Raw genomic sequence first — 12,454 nt, forward strand, 5'->3', positions numbered from 1 at the left:
TGCATTTCTCACTCTTTGCTTGTTTTCTCACAGCTCATCATTGAGTGAATCAGCCTTGAGCACCACTTATGCCTTTTATATTTTTCTTCAGGCTTGGCAAATGTCACCTCGACAAATGGTCCTCTTTTAAAAAAAATATTATCTATGGTGATGCATGTAACAACAAAAATAAACATGGTTTCCACACACATAAATGGATTTATAATCTACATGTCTGGTATTGATAGTTTTTAAATTGTAGGATTTATATCCGCTGCAACAAGATTGTGGAGCTGAAATAATCGTGTACCACATTTTAAAGAGCTGGTTTGCCCATTTACATCAACTTCTTGTGTGCTTTTCTAGCAAATGCAGATGATGCAGCAAATAAATAATTCAGTGCGTTGTGGATGAATACTTTATTTATTACCCTTTGATATTGTTGTCTGCATTCAAGGATAATTCCATAGCACAAATGAAGGGCTTCACGTACTTCTGGAGCCAAACCGCTGGACCCACCATGGGAGGTGATTAGACCCGCAGTGTTGGATGCGAGGACCACCATCAGAGACTCAAATGGACCAGGAACTCTCCTTGGCCAGTGTATGGAATGTATGGGGAGGGCGGGGTGGTGGGGTTCAATGGACAGGGAGGGAAAATCAGTCCCTCCAAACACATAAATAGTGCAAGGAGACTGCATACATTGTGGAATAATAAAAACATTAATAGAATTGTAAACTATTTCCAGTAGTTGTGAATTCAGAACAAACTGTGGGAATAATTTACACGAGAAATGGGTGACTATCAAACTCCAGCTACTTTATTCTCAATAACTTGTCAGACAAGGAGAACAGTCAAGCAAGAGATTGTTCTGCAGATTCAAAGCATGCAATTAAAAAAAAAAAATGTTGATACCTCAATAGCAAGGTTAGTCACGTACATTTGTTTACAGGGTTAAATATTGCGATCCAGCATTCAGTAACTTTCCACTGAAAAACAGGTTTCTTTATCGATGTAGGGGGGTCAAGGAAAGAGCGTTCACTTCGCAACCCAGTTTCCACCACCGCGCACAAGAAGCACAAGAAGCGCAAGGCAGACACCATTGTATGACAATTAAAATTGTCATGACAGAATGACAATTAAATTGACTATTGACTATTGATTGATATTGCAGATGCCAAGAAATGTATTCAGCTCTGGCTGAACAACTAATCTTGTGTGTGGACTCGATAAAAAGATGCTCTATGTAGGAAGATAAAATGTGTCTCGGTGTGGCCTTGAGTTCACAAGCTCTGTTTAGCCTAGCTCTGAAGGGTACATTCACTGGAGAAAAGTTGATTCCCACGGAATGAAGTGCTGCCCATGTTGAAAGACAAAATAGAAGAAATGACAAATTGGAAATACTAGGATGGAGTTAAAGGGAAAGAGAGTATAGGAAAAGTATAGGAAAAGTTAAGAAAAACATCAGAATTAACGGGCCAGAAAGCTCACGAAGGGATAGGAGAGTATTATATATGAATGCACGAAGTATAAGAAGTAAAGTGGATGAGTTTGAGGCTCAGTTAGAGATTATTAGATATGACATTGTGGGGATTACAGAAACATGGCTGCAGGTGGATTGGGGTTGGGAACTGAATATTCAGGTTATACGTCCTATAGAAAGGACTGGCAAGTAGGCGGAGGAGGTGGGGTAGCTCTGTTGTTGAGGGATAAAAATCTGTCCCTTGCGAGGTGTGACATAGGGACTGATGATGTAGAGTCGCTGTGGATGGAATTGAGGAATTGTAAAGGTAAGAAGACACTAATGGGAGTTATTTACAGACCCCCAAACAGTAGCCTGGATATAGGGTGCGAGTTGCAGCAGGAGTTAAAATTGACATGTAGCAAAGTTAATGACACTCTGGTTATGGGAGATTTCAATGTGCAGGTAGACTGGGAAAATCAGGTTGGTTCTAGACCCCAAGAAAGGGAGTTCGTAGAGAGCCTCCGAGATGAAATCTTAGAGCAGCTGGCATTGGAGCCAACCAGAGAGAAGGCAATTCTGGCGTTAGTGTTGTCTAATGAACCAGATTTAATAAGGGAACTCAAGGTAAAGGAATTGCTAGGAGGTAGTAACCATAATATGATAAGTTTTAATCTGCAATTTGAGAGGGAGAAGCTTAAATCAGAAGTGTCAGTATTGCAGTTGAACAAAGGGGACTATGAAGGCATGAGAGAGGAGCTGGCCAAGGTCGACTGGATCCTAGCAGGAATGACGGTGGAACAGCAATGGCGGGAATTTCTGGGCTTAATCCAGAAGATGCAGGATCATTTCATTCCAAAGAGGAAGAAAATTTCTAAGGGGAGTAAGAAGCAACCGTGGCTGACAAGGGAAATAAGGGACGGTATAAAATTAAAAGAAAAGGTGTATAACATAGCAAAGAGCAGCGGGAAGCCAGAGGATTGGGAAACTTTCAAAGGACACCAGAAGGTAAGAAAAAGGGCAATACCGGGTGAAAAGATGAAGCACAAAGGTGAGCTCGCCAAGAATATAAAGAAGGATAGTAAAAGCTTATTTAGGTATGTTAAGAGAAAAAGATTTGTGTGGGTCCCTTGAAGGCAGAAACAAGTGAAATTATTATGGGGAACAAGGAAATGGCAGAAGAGTTGAACAGGTACTTTGGTTCTGTCTTCACTAAGGAGGACACAAACAATCTCCCAGACGTATTAGAGGACAGAGGATCTAGGGCGACAGAGGAATTGAAATAAATTTGCATTAAGCGAGAAATAGTATTAGGTAGACTGATGGGACTGAAGGCTGATAAATCCCCAGGGCCTAATGGCCTGCATCCCAGGGTACTCAAGGAGGTGGCTCTAGAAATTGTTGATGCATTGGTGATCATTTTCCAATGTGCTAAAGATTCAGGATCAGTTCCTGTGGATTGGAGGGTAAATCATGTTATCCCACTTTTCAAAAAAGAGCGATAGAGAAAACGGGGAATTATAGACCAGTTAGACGCTGCTTTTTTCAATTATTAAAGAAGAAATAACGCCGCATTTGGATAGAAGTAAAAGGATGGGGGGTAGGGTATTGACATGGTATTGGGGGTAGAGTATTGACATGGATAGAGAATTGGTTGGCAGACAGGATACAAAGAGTAGGAATAAACGGGTGCCTGTCAGAATGGCAGGCAGTGGCGAGTGGAGTGCTGCAAAGCTCTGTGCTGGGGCCGCAACTATTCACAATATATATTAATGATTTGGATGATGGAATTAAAGGTAAACTAGCAAATTTGCAGATGACACAACGCTGGGCGGCAATGTGAACATTGAAGAGGATGCTGGGAGGTTGCAGGGTGACATGGACAGGTTGAATGAGTGGGCAGGTGCATGGCAGATGCAGTATGATGCAGATAAATGTGAAATTATCCACTTTGGCAGCAAGATTAAGGAGGCAGATTATTATCTCAATGGTGTCACCTTAGGAAAAAGGGAAGTGCAACGAGGCCTGGGTGTCCTTGTTCACCAGTCACTGAAAGTAAACATGCAGGTACAGCAGGCAGTGAAGAAAGCTAATGGCATGTTGGCCTACATAACAAGAGGATTTGAATACTGGTGTAAAGAGGTCCTTCTGCAGTTGTACAGGGCCCTGGTGAGACCACATCTGGAGCATTGTGTGCAGTTTTGGTTTCCTAATTTGAGGAAGGACATCCTTGCTATTGAGGGAGTGTAGCGTAGGTTCACAAAGTTAATCCCTGGGATGGCGGAACTGTCATATGAGGAAAGATTGGAAAGACTGGGCTTGTACTCACTGGAATTTAGAAGCATGAGGGGGGATCTTATAGAAACATATAAAATCATAAAAGGACTGGGCAAGCTAGATGCAGGAATTTTTTTCCCAATGTTGGGGGACCCAGAACCAGAGGGCCATAGTCTAAGAATAAAGGGGAGGCCATTTAAAATGAGATGAGATACTTTTTCACCCAGAGTGTTGTGAATTTGTGGAATTCTCTGCCATGGAAGGCCACTTCACTGGATGAATTTAAAAGAGAGTTAGATAGAACTCTTGGGGCTAGCTGAATCAAGAGGTATGGGGAGAAGGCAGGCATGGGTTACTGATTGTGGATGATCAGCCATGATCACAATGAATGGCAGTGCTGACTCGAAGGGCCGAATGGCCACCTCCTGCACCTATTTTCTATGTTTCTATGTTTCCCAGAATTCCCACAATTCCCCCTTTTGTCCCAACAAGACAATAAGAAAAATGTTAGCCAATATTATCAGTATCATCATACAGGGAGATATTCATGAGTTGCATTAAAGCGTGATCAGTGCTATATTGAAGGATAATATGCTGTGGCTCAGCTTTGAGGCAGGAGCGCTGTTTTGATAAGCAGAGAGCTCATATGAGGCAGAGTGAAAGCTGGGACAATACATATATGATGACAGCAGCGGCGGCTAAAATAATAGCCTCCATTGAGTTACTCCAGCATTTTGTGACCTTTTGCATATTTGCCAGCATCTGCAGTTATTTGTATCTACAGATCATGTGTTTCTTGACCTTAATGTTCCTTTCATATTGCTGTATCTTGGTGACTGTCAGCTTGTTTTGCATCTCATCATATCAGGGACATATTTGGCAGATATTTACCCGATACTTCTTTGAAACTCCTAAGCTTCCCACGGCAGTTTGGACCATCACACACAACACCACCAATGAGGATAAATATACCATCATTCTTTGGATCCTGTTTTACCCAACCTGTGCCTTGCATTGGCCCTGCAATATTTCCAGAGATGCCGACATTAATGCCATCATTATAGTCCCGATTAATGTTGCAACATCCAGTCTGTGTGGTGGGACAATCTGTGAGCAGCTACTAAGCCTCACATTTTGTATCTGCAGTCTTACCATTAAGGGCCTGTCCCACTGTCGAGATCTTTCAGCGACTGTCTTCGACCGTCAAGCTCGAGGGCACTCGCCTGGAAAACCTCGAGCTGGATCTATTGCCAGCGATGAAACCACGAGCTGGCTCGGCCGACCGCACACACACAAACACATCGCAAAGGCGGGGGCCAGGGAAAGCGGGGAAACACTGTCTGAAATTCACACCCGTGATGAACAGAAAGGTAAAAGACAGCTGCACAGTGTATGGTAAATCCTTTAGAGAGCATGGAGGGGGTGGGGAGAGAAGGGGAGAGAAGAGGGATTTAAGAGGGTTAGATGTGGCCCTTGTGGCTAAAAGGATCAGGGGGTATGGAGAGAAAGCAGGTACAGGATACTGAGTTGGATGATCAGCCATGATCATATTGATCGAAGGGCCGAATGGCCTACTCCTGCACCTATTTTCTATGTTTCTATGTTTCTAAGTGGAGGGAAGTGGAGAGAAGGGGAGAGAAGGGGAGAGAAGGGGGAGAGAATGGGGAGAGAAGGGGGAGAGAAGGGGGGGAGACAATTTTAAGAAGCCAGACATTTTACATTACCTTGGTCCTAAAAACTCCAATGAGCCAATTAAAATGTCCAGTCAGCGAAACAGATTGCCTAAGGCTGCCCTCGACTGCCTGTAACTACATAGCGACCCCACTCCACTGCACTACGAGTTCAAAAGAAAATGTCGACCAAACTGAGGCCGCAAGTATGCGGGAACTTCCCTCGAGCATGAAGGAGAGTTCCAGTGACCCCATAGGGCCTCCTAGGACCATGCAGTGAGTTTGAGTCAAGGGCAAACTCTTCTATACTCGCAGATTAGTTCGCCACAGTGGGACAGCCCCCTTCAGACTGCCTTAATGATCTTTCCACAACTCGTTCTGTCAAAGAGCATATCAATATTTTCAAAACATCTCTGATGATTAGTGTTTTAAATTAATAAATTTATCACAGATGTTTTGGCCAAAGGGCCTGTTCCTCTTCTCATAGTTATAGAGTGATACAGATTGAAAACAGGTCCTTCGGCCCAACTTGCCCACACCGGCCTGCACTTGGTCCATATCCCTCCAAACCTGTCCTATCCATGTACCTGTATAACTGATTCTTAAACAATGGGGTAATCCCAGCCACAACGACCTCCTCTGGCAGCTTGTTCGAAACACACACCACCCTTTGTGTGAAAAAGTTATCCCTCAGATTCCTATTAAATCTTTTCCCCTTCACAATGAACTTATGTCCTCTGGTCCTCAATTCCCCTACTCTGGGCAAGAGACTGCGCATCTACCCGATCTATTCCTCTCATGACTTTGTGTACATCTATAAGACCACCCCTCATCCTCCTGCGCTCCAGGGAATAGAAACCCAGCCTACTCAACCTCTCCCCATAGCTCACACTCTCTAGTCCTGACAACATCCTTGTAAATCCTTTCTTCTGAACCATTTCAATCTTTCCTATAACATGGCGCCCAGAGCTGAACACAATATTCTAAATGCGGTCTCACCAACATCTTATACAACTGCAACATAATTCTCAACTTCTATACTCAATACTCTGACTGATGAAGGCTAAAGTGCCAAAGGCCTTTTTGACCACCTTATCCACCTGCGAATTGACCTTCAATGAACCATGCACCTGCACTCCTAGATCCCTCTGCTCTACAACACTCCCCAGATGCCTACTGTTTACTGTGTAGGCCCTGCCCTTGTTAGACATCCCAAAATGCAACACCTCACACTTCTCTATATTAAATTCCATCAACCATTCCTCAGCCTACCTGGCCAATCGATCCAGAATCTGCTGCAATCTTTCACGACCATCTTTATTATCTGCAAAACCACTCACTTTTGTATCATCAGCAAACTTGCTAATCTTGCCGTGTATGTTTTCATCCAAATTATAGATGTAGATGACAAACAGTAACGGGCCCAGCACTGAACCCTGAGGCACAGCACTAGTCATGGGCCTCCAGTGCGAGAAGCAACCTTTCACCATCACGCTCTGCTTCCTTCCATGGAACCAATTTGCTATGTATTCAGCTAGCTCTCCTGGGATCTAACCTTCCAGAGCAGCCTACCATGCGGAACTTTGTCGAATGCCTTACTGAAATCCATGTACAGAACATCTACAGCTCTGCCCTCATCGACCTTTTTGGTCACGTCTTTAAAAAAATCAATCAGATTTGTGAGACATGAACTCCCACTTACAAAACCATGCTGACTATCCCTAATTAGCCCTTGCCCATCCAAATTGCTGTATAACCTATCCCTCAGAATACTCTCTAGTAACTTTCCAACTAAAGATGTTAAGGTCACCGGCCTATAGTTCACAGCATTTTCCCTACAGCCTTTCTTGAAAAGAGGCACAACACTTGACACACTCCAGTCTTCTGGCACCACTCCTGTGCGTAGACGGCTCGTCAATTTCAACCAGAGCTCCTGCAATTTCCCCTCTAGTTTCCCGCAATCTCCTCGGATATATCTGATCAGGCCCTGGAGATTTGTCTACCTTCATACACGATAGTACCTTCAGTACTTCTTCGATGGTAACACTGACTGCTCTCAATACACTTCCATTGACTGCCCCATGTTCCTCAGTCCTACTGTTTCCTCGGTAAATGCAGAGGAGAAATACTCATTGAGGACCTTGCCCATCTCCTGTGGCTGTGCACAGAGGTGGCCGCTTTGATATCTGAGAGGTCCCACTCAATCTTTAGTGCTATCATTTTCTATCTTCTATGTACTCCATGCTTCAAACTATATCTCAACAGAGCTATGAATACTAGATATTTATCATTCTATGGCTAGAAGTGTAGTGCAACCACTGCCACTTTTGATGCGTTCATAATTAATGGGAGCAAAATTAGGCCATTTGGCCCATCAAGTCTGCACTGCCATTCAATCATGGCTGATCTTTCTTTCTGTAAAATGACTTACTGCACACACAAGTCTTTTACTGTAACTGTTTATTAAAGTAACTCTTTTGCACTATGCTGTAGCTGTCCGTGGTCATCACTGGAGCTAGAGAGCGAGCTAGAGGTGGGGACACTACAATTATACTGGAGACAATGGGGAGTGGTTAGTAATGGGGAGGTCACTATGGTTAAGGGAACATGCACTGATCTACATCCTTCCTCTTAGAAACAAAAGCATGGCAGGTACTATACAGAGTGACCACGGCTCATACGCTACGAACACCAACCGCACCGGCAACAGTACAACACTATGCGAGCTCCCCGTAGCGGACCGGCGGCTTGACCAGCCGGCCAGAGCGGGTGCGTAAGCCGCCCTCCTCCTCATCGTCGGGAACAGAAGGGACAGCAGCCGGGGGATGGGCAGGAGAGGCGGGCGGAGGAGAACGCGGGGCTCCGGGCGGAGAAACAGGCTTGGCAGGCGAGGCAGTTTTGACGGGCGAGGCCGGCTTGACAGGCGAGGGAGGGGAACGGGCGGACAGTTGTGAGGGTAGGGTGCGCGGCATGCGAGGTGTTGTCGGGGCGTGAGGGGCAACGGGAGTTCGAGAAGAAATGGGGGGGTGGGAAGGATCCGCGGGAGGCGGAGCGGGCTCATTCACAAGCAGCAGGTGCTGGCGGGAGCGACGGTAGATAGCCCCCTCGTAGTCGACGAAGTAGGAGCGCGGAGAACCGGCGTCGCCGACTACGACGGCCAGGCGGTAGTGGCCAGAGGGGGACTGCATACGGACAACCTGCCCCGGGAACAGACGTGGAAGGGGCCGGGCGGATTTGTCGAAGGAGCGCTTCTGGATGGCCTGTTTTTTGACAATGCGCTCAGTGACAGTGGCAGGATTCTGTACAGAGGGCTTGAGGGACTGCTGGGAGACCGGCAGGGGAGGTCTGGTGGTGCGTGACATAAGGCGCTGGGCAGGGGAACCGAGCGCGGGGTCGCGGGAAATGTTGCGGAGGTTGAGCAGGGCAAGGTGGAAATCAGCACGGAACAGGCGGCAGTGTTCCAGCAGCTCCTTGGCGCTACGTACGGCCCGCTCAGCAAGTCCGTTGCTTTGAGGAAACTCGGGGCTGCTGGTAATGTGGTGAAAGTTCCAACGGGCAGCAAAGGTTTTAAACTCGTCGCTGGAGAATTGGCTGCCGTTGTCGGACCGGAGGGTCACCGGGGAGCCGAAGGTGGAGAAGTGGCGGCGAAGCTTCCCGATGACAGCGGCAGAGGTGATGGAGGTCAGCTGATCGACCTCGAACCAGCTTGAATACGAGTCCACCAGGACCAGGAAGTGCTTTCCGCGCCACTCAAAGAGGTCGGTGGCAACGGCCATCCATGGGAGCTCTGGAGCCGGCGGCTGCAGGAGAGGCTGGCGCTGCTGATGGGGGTGCAGGGTGTTGCAGGCAGCGCAGGCGGAGACCCTGTCACGGATGTCCTGAGCCATACCTGGCCAGTAGAATTGGCTCTGGGCATGGGATAAAGTAGCTTCCACCCCAGGGTGGCCGCTGTGAGCAGTCTGGAAGTAATGATCCCGCAGTGCGGCAGGCACCACGACTTTGTGACCTTTTACCACCACGCCGGCGTGAAGCACCAGTTCATTGCGAACGAGGAAATAAGGTACAGCGCCAGCAGGCAGTTCGGAGCGACGGTCAGGCCAACCACGGCGGATAACGTCCGCAAGTTGTTGCAGGGCAGGATCATCAGCAGTGTGTTGCACCAGAGACTGCATCTGCTGTGAAGGAACAATGTTGACGTTTAGTACCAGAAGGTCCGAGGATTCGTACGGGTGGCGGACAATGGAAGGCAGCGGAGCACGAGACAGGGTGTCAGCTACAAACATGTCTTTGCCCTTACGGTAGACGATCTGGAACGTGAAACGCTGGAGCTGCAGCATCATGCGCTGCAAGCGGGAAGAAGCAACATGGATAGGTTTATTCAGGATTGTTACCAACGGCTGGTGGTCAGTCTCGATGGTGAAAGAGTTGCCGAGGATGTAGTCTTTAAACTTGGAGCAAGCGAAGACCACGGCAAGCAGTTCTTTTTCAATCTGGGCATAGCGCTGCTCGGCAGGGTCATGGTGCGAGAAGCGTAGGAGACGGGCAGCTGAAGGCCGTCGTGGAGCTGCAGACAAGCGGCACCGAGACCGAACTTGGAGGCATCGCAAGTGAGGATAATGGGTCGGTGCAGATCGAAAAATTTCAAAGTCGGGGTAGCGGCAAGCTTCAACTTCAGAGTCACGAAAGCCGACTGGTGGTGCGGGAGCCAGACCCAAGCGGAGTCCTTTTTGATTAGTTCCCGCAGGGGGGCACTCAGCTCACTGAGGTCGGGTATAAACTTACCCAGGTAATTGACCATGCCCAGGAAGCGCTGCAGGCCAGGGACGTCGGTAGGAGCGGGCATATCTGTGACCGCTGACGTTTTCTGGGGGTCGGGCTTGAGACCCCCTGCCGTGAAGACATGGCCAACGTAAGTGACAGAGGACCCGGAATCGACATTTCTTCGGGTTAAGCTTGAGGTTTATCACCCGCGCTCTGTCCAGGACTTTGCGGAGGTTCAGGTCGTGCTCAGCAACGTCCCTCCCGTACACCAGAATGTCATCCACGATGATGGCGCACGGTAAGCCGGCAAACAGCTGTTCCATGGTGCGTTGGAAAACCTCGCTGGCAGAGTTGATCCCAAACGGCATGCGGAGGAAACGGAACCGGCCGAAGGGAGCGCTGAAGGTAGTGAGGAATGAGGAGCGTTCGTCCAGAGGGATCTGCCAGAAGGAGCTCTTGGCATCCAGGACTGAAAAGACAGTTGCAGGGCCGACCTGTGCAGCAACGTCCTCCACCGTCCGCATGGGGTAGTGGGGGCGCTTGATGGCAAGGTTGAGGTCCTTGGGGTTGATGCAGATCCGGATCTCGCTTTTGTCCTTCTTGGCGGCGATGACCATGGTGGAGACCCACCTGGTGGGAGCGCTCACCTCCTTGAGGATGCCCATGGTCACCATATCGCGCAGAGTAGACTCCACGCGGCCCTTCATGGCAAAGGAGACGCGGTGTGCCGGCCGAATCACCGGGTCGACGCTCGGGTCGACAACAATCTTGTAGTCGCAGGGCAGCTTGCCCAGAACGTCATCAAAGCGGTCAGGGTACTCGGTCAGTGGGTCCATGGGGGCCTGCACCAGGTGAATGCTGTGGTGGAATGAGACTAGCCCCAGGTCCTGACACGCACGGGCGCCCAGCAGGGTGACGTTGTCAGAGTCCAGAAGGTGGAAAGTGAGGGGCCGAGAGGTCTCTAGAACTGTGCAGATAAGAGTTGCCTTACCCACGGGAACCAGGACGCCCCCCCCCCGTAGGCATGGAGGCAGGTGTCGCCAGGAAGAACTTTCTCACCAGATCTGATCTGCTTGAAAAGGCTTATTGACATAACATTGGCGAAAGCGCCAGTATCGACCTTGGCTGAAAATGAATGGCCGTTCACAGTAACATGCACAGAAGGATCCGTAATCAGAGCAGGTGCACCCAAGAGTGAAAAAATAGCTGGATCTTCATGGGAGGGGAGTGCATCAGAGTCTGGGAGCTCCTCCAGCTCGTACTGAGAAAGCAGAGTGCTATCAGGGAGTACAAGGTTGTTTAGATCGGCGAGGTTGTTTAGACTCCTTCTCGGAGCAGGGACGGGCTTCCCACGGGAATGGCAGGCGGCAGAAAAATGGTTGAGTTTGCCACAGGAAAGACAGGTCTTGCCCTGTGCGGGGCAAACGTTTGAGGGATGTGCTGTAAAATGACAGTTAGGGCAGCGGCGCGGGACAGTCGAGGTGGCGACCTTTATGGGGAGAGCCGCTGGGTTTCGTCGTGTAGTCAGGCGACCGGCTTGACCGGTGAAGTTAATGTCCTGGGAAGCCTGTCTGGACACGGAACCAACGGCTTCGGACATGCGGGCAGCATACATAGCATCCCGCAGTGTCAGATCGGGTTTCACTAGGAGCTGCTCACGCAGTCTATCGTTGCGGAGACCATTAACCAGGACATCCCTAATTAATTCGTCAGGGGTGATTGTGTCAAGGCGGCAGCGCTGAGCCAGGTGATGCAAGGCGGCAATATAAGCGCCGACATGCTCGCCTGGCAGCTGCTGCCTCTGGAAGAATTTAAAGCGTTCTATGATGTTGTTGGTGGGTATATCACAGAGGGCAGTGAACTTAGCAATGAGACATACCGGGTCGTTACGGTCCTCTCCGGCGGCGAAATGGAACGATGCGTATTGATCCATAGCTGCAGGTCCCGCAAGGTTGAGCAACAGGTGAGCCTGTACAGCAGGAGTGGCATCAGGATGGGCAATGGCAATGTAGTGTTCGAAATCGCGCTGGAACATGGCCCAGCGATGGACAATGTCCGTGTCGAAGACCAACGTGTCTGGTCGACGACAGGAGTGGGACATGATAAAACGAATGGAGGGAAGGACTGGGAGAAAGAAATAATAAAACAAAAACCGATAAACAGGAGACACAGGTCTACCGCTGTGACACCATGTAAAATGACTTACTGCACACACAAGTCTTTTACTGTAACTGTTTATTAAAGTAACTCTTTTGCACTATGCTGTAGCTGTCCGTGGTCATCACTGGAGCTAGAGAGCGAGCTA

The sequence above is a fragment of the Leucoraja erinacea genome, chromosome 1, assembly GCF_028641065.1.
Source record: "Leucoraja erinacea ecotype New England chromosome 1, Leri_hhj_1, whole genome shotgun sequence".
In the NCBI taxonomy this organism is placed as follows: Eukaryota; Metazoa; Chordata; class Chondrichthyes; order Rajiformes; family Rajidae; genus Leucoraja; species Leucoraja erinaceus.